This window comes from Chionomys nivalis, chromosome 25 (genome assembly GCF_950005125.1).
Source record: "Chionomys nivalis chromosome 25, mChiNiv1.1, whole genome shotgun sequence".
Classification (NCBI taxonomy): Eukaryota; Metazoa; Chordata; class Mammalia; order Rodentia; family Cricetidae; genus Chionomys; species Chionomys nivalis.
The window spans coordinates 27,122,879-27,127,580 of NC_080110.1; positions in this window are offsets into that span (position 1 = coordinate 27,122,879).

Below are 4,702 nucleotides of genomic sequence, written 5' to 3' on the forward strand. Positions count from 1 at the left end.
AAGTCAGTGGTGACCTTCCTTAGATGAGTTTTGGTCTAGTGGCAGAGGAAGCCATGAATTGGGTATATAGCAGCAATATGGCTGTCTTTTAAGAATTTCCAGCTGGGCAGTGGTGGCGCACACCTTTAATCCCAGCACTCGGCTGGATCTCTGTGAGCTCAAGGGCAACCTGGTCTACAAGAGCTAGTTCCAGGACAAGCTCCAAAGCTATAGTGAAACCCTGTCTCGAAAAACAAAACAACAACAACAAAAGAATTTCCAGGCCAGCTGGGGGTGATGGCACTTGGGAAGCAGTGGCGGCAGATATTTGTGAGTTCAAGACCAGTCTGGTCTACAGAGAAAGTTCAAGGACAGCCAAGGATACACAGAGAAACCTGCCTTGAAAACAAAACAAAACAAACAAATAAAAAACAAAAACAATAACAAAACCAACAACAACAAAAGATTTTCCAGTATTCTATGATATCAGAGTATATATCACCCCATGTGTTTATTGTGTGCAGGTTACAAGGGGAGGCAAGGTCTTGTTATATAGCCTGCCTGGCCTGTTATTAAATATCTCAGGGTAGCCTCAAGCTTGAGCCGATCAATCCTCCTGCCTGAGCAACAGGAACAAAAGTATTGTAGCATAAAGAAGGAGAGATCTAGCTGTTGGCTCTTTAAGTCAGTCACCTATCTTGGCATTACTGACAAAGAGAAGGAACACGCCTGGAATGTGCTATCGCATGAAGTACACAGCTATGCATAATCTAACCAAACCATCAACCCTGGAGGGAAATCAGCCAAGATGGACGTGGTCGATGACACCACACAAGAAACAATTCCCTGGGGCTGGAGAGATGGCTCAGCGGTTAAGAGCATTGCCTGCTCCTCCAAAGGTCCTGAGTTCAATTCCCAGCAACCACATGGTGGCTCACAACCATCTGTAAAGAGGTCTGGCGCCCTCTTCTGGTGTATATATGTTAACAGAACATTGTACGCATAAAAAAAATTCCCTGTAAAAGAGAGGGGAGTGGGAGTTCAAGATAGATTTATTTATTTTTTTCGTGTGTGTGTGTGTGTGTAGTCCTAGCTGTCCTGGAACTAGGTCTTGTAGACCAGGCTGGCCCCAACTCACAGAGATCCGCCTGCCTCTGCCTCTGGAGTACAGAGAGTAAAGGCACGTGTACTACTCCACCCAGCCTGTGACTTCTAACAAAAACAACCCCAGAGAAAGGATGGCTGCCACCTTCAACACTAGGCTGTAAAAGACTCTTGTTTCTAGGTTACCTGCTTTCTCTTTCTTCTTCTTTTTTGCTTGTTTATTGAAGCCAGCTGCCATGCTGTGAACTGAGATACCCACCAGGAAAAGACTAAGGGAGGCCTGGGGCCAACAATACCAGGAATGGAGGACCTGATTTCACCAACACCCACAGCAGTGAGCAGTCCCTGCAGAGCCTCCTGTGACTTTGGGAGAGACCCCGAGGGCTCAGATAAGCCTCACCCAGATTCCTGACCTGCCAAAGCTGTGAGACCAGTGAAAGTTTGCTTTGAGCAATGAAGTTGCAGTTGATTATTTTGAAGATTTATTTATTTTTATCTTAGACGTAGAGGTGTGTGTACCAGGCATACCACAAATATGCCCGAGGGCATATAATTCCCTAGGACTGGAAGAACAGACAGTTGTTAGCCACCACGTGGGTGCTGGGAATTGAAATGGGTCCTGCAGAAAGAACCTGCGCTCTTAACTGCTCAGCCATCTCTCCAGCCCTGTAAATTATGGTGACTTTAGACACAGTCACACATGACTAATTCAGTGGAGGCCGATGTCTTAAGAATGATCGGAGACTAGGAAATGGGGCGGTCATGAGCTAGGACAGCGGCCATTGCTAGAGATTTAAGGCAGAGCTTCTCCAAGTGGAATGTGCTACAGATCACTCTGGCTTCTTATTAGAAGGCAGATTTGGGTTGGATAGACCTGGGGAGTCTGAGATTCTGTTTATAACAAATTCCAGGTAGGATCATGTTTCCAGATTTATATGCATGGAGCAATAAGGATTTAAGGCATTCAGGTGTGCAGGGGAGAGCCAAGAAGACCACTCGCTGAAAGTGATGTAGGAACATCCAAATCAATATGCTTGAAAAGAAGGGCAAACTGTTTGCTAACACAAAGAGGCAGTGTAAGAGATACACGTGGAGACTCTGTCCAAGGCGATGTCAGCAAACACAGATAATCAGGTAAATCTGGGTGAAATTTTACAGTGCTAGCTGGAGAGTTGGCTATGTGGTTAAGAGCACTTTGCTGCTCTGGCAGAGGACCAGAGTTGTTTACAACAGCTACGTTGGGTGGCTCACAACTACCAACCGCTCCAGCTCCAAGGGATCCAATGCCCATTTCTGGCTTCCACAGTTATGAGCACATAACACACACACACACACACACACACACAAACACAATTGAAAATAAAGAGGTCGGGCGATGGTGGCACACGCCTTTAATCCCAGCACTCGGGAGGCAGAGGCAGGCGGATCTCTGTGAGTTCAAGACCAGCCTGGTCTACAGAGCTAGTTCCAGGACAGGCTCCAAAACCACAGAGAAACCCTGTCTCGAAAAAACAAAAATAAAATAAAATAAAGTAAAATAAAAAAAAATAAAGATGAAAAAGAAAAAAGAAAACGCCAAGTGGGAAGAGAAGTCTCTCGTTACAGGCTCAATTATTCTCATTATCTCCCTATATCTATTTTTAAAAGAACCCAATTTTATTTTATTATTTTGCCTTTTTTTGAGGCAGGGTCTCACTAAGTAGCTCTTGCTGGCCATGAATTCACAAAGATCTTCTACCCTTTTGCCTCCTGAGCATTGGGATTAAAAACATGTTACCACACTTGGCAAGACCCAATTTTAAAAGGAGTGAAGAAGCCCTCTACTGAGAGCTTTGTATGGTAGGCCTTGAGGAAACAAAAACAGATAAGAGCCACTGTCTCCTGAGCAGCTCTCAGAATACAAGACTCCGGTAGCCTGGCAGACACCAAGACTATTTTTCCCTGAAGGTTCACAGGTAGGAGAGAATTCACAGACTAGGTGAGATGTGAGTCAGATTTTTATAGGAGTAGACTTTGAGGGAGAATCCAGGAGCTCTGGAGAGATGAATTTATAAATGAAAATCAAGACCTCTTTGCTATACCAGGAATTTCTAATTTATGCCTGGTCTCCTTGGTGGGCAGAGAACGCACACATGGGCCAACATAAATAACATCCCACTGGCTTTTGGTTCTCCCTGCAAGTGAGTAAAGAGACTTTCTGATTATGCATGAGTTGGGATACATGAACCAGTTTTTCTTAAGAGCCTGGTCAACCCAGGATAAGCCAGGATTGAGGCTGCAGACGTAGACTTAAAAAGGCAGAAAACCTACAGGAGCCTTCAGGAGTCAGTTCACGATATGACTATGCCCAGACAGAAACAAAAGGCAAGTAGTCTTAGACTTAGGTATGTTGGGGGGTAGAAGGACCTTAAGAAAAAAAAAAAAGACCATAAGAGCCGTGTGGTGGTGGTGCACGACTTTAATCCTAGCACTCTGGAGGCAGAGGGAGACAAATGTCTGTGAGTGAGGCCAGCCTGGTCCACAAAGCAAGTTCCAGGACAGGCCAGGGCTATACAGAGAAACCCTGTCTCAGAAAACCAAACCAAGATCAATCAATCAATCAACCATAAAAGATTAAATTATCAGCAAAGTGCAGATAATGCAGTGACTCGTGTGCATTTAATAGCTGTCATCCTAGCCACTCAGGAGGCAGGAGGAACTCAAGTTCAAGACCCGTTTGGACCACAGTGAATTGTGCCAACACGGACAATTCAGTGAGATCCTTCTCAAAAGCAGACTGTAAAAGGAAGACTGGGGATACAACTCAGCGGTAAGATGCTTGCTTAGCGTGCATGAAACCCTAAATTCACTCCCTCGCACAACACAGGAACAAAGCAAGATCTGAAGCCTTTGACCGCAAGCGTTACCAATAAAGAGAAGAGAATTGCGTCTGGGTCACTGGGGCCCCTTCAATCACACCTTGGCATTTTGCTTAAGCAAGTCAGGCCAGTTTTCCCCCTCACTTGAGAGCTCTGTTCTCTTCCCGCCTGCTTTCTCACTAGTTTGAGCTGTTGTGATCAAGCGTGGCTGTGACTGTGTGAGCACACAAAGCCACAGTGGGCTCTTCGGCCCCTTCCCTCCTCTCTTTCTTTTTTTTTTTTTTTTTTTTTTTTTTTAATTTTCGAGACAGGATTTCTCCGTAGCTTTTGGTTCCTGTCCTGGAACTAGCTCTTGTAGACCAGGCTGACCTCGAACTCACAGAGATCTGCCTGCCTTTGCCTCCCGAGTGCTGGAATTAAAGGCGTGTGCCACCACTGCCCGGCCCCCTCCCCTCTTTCAAAATGACTTAATCACCAACATCCCCACCTTAAAGTGGTACCCTGTCCTCTGACCATCCTGCTGCACTGAAATCTTGTGCCTCTATCCGAATTTACTACTTAAAGCCAGGCGATGGTGGCGCACGCCTTTAATCCCAGCACTTGGGAGGCAGAGGTAGGTGGATCTCTGTGAGTTCCAGACCAGCCTGGTCTACAGAGCTAGTTCCAGGGCAGGCTCCAAAGCCACAGAGAAACCCTGTCTCGAAAAACCAAAAAAAAAAAAAAAAAAAAAAAAAAAAGAATTTACTACTTAAAAAAAAAAA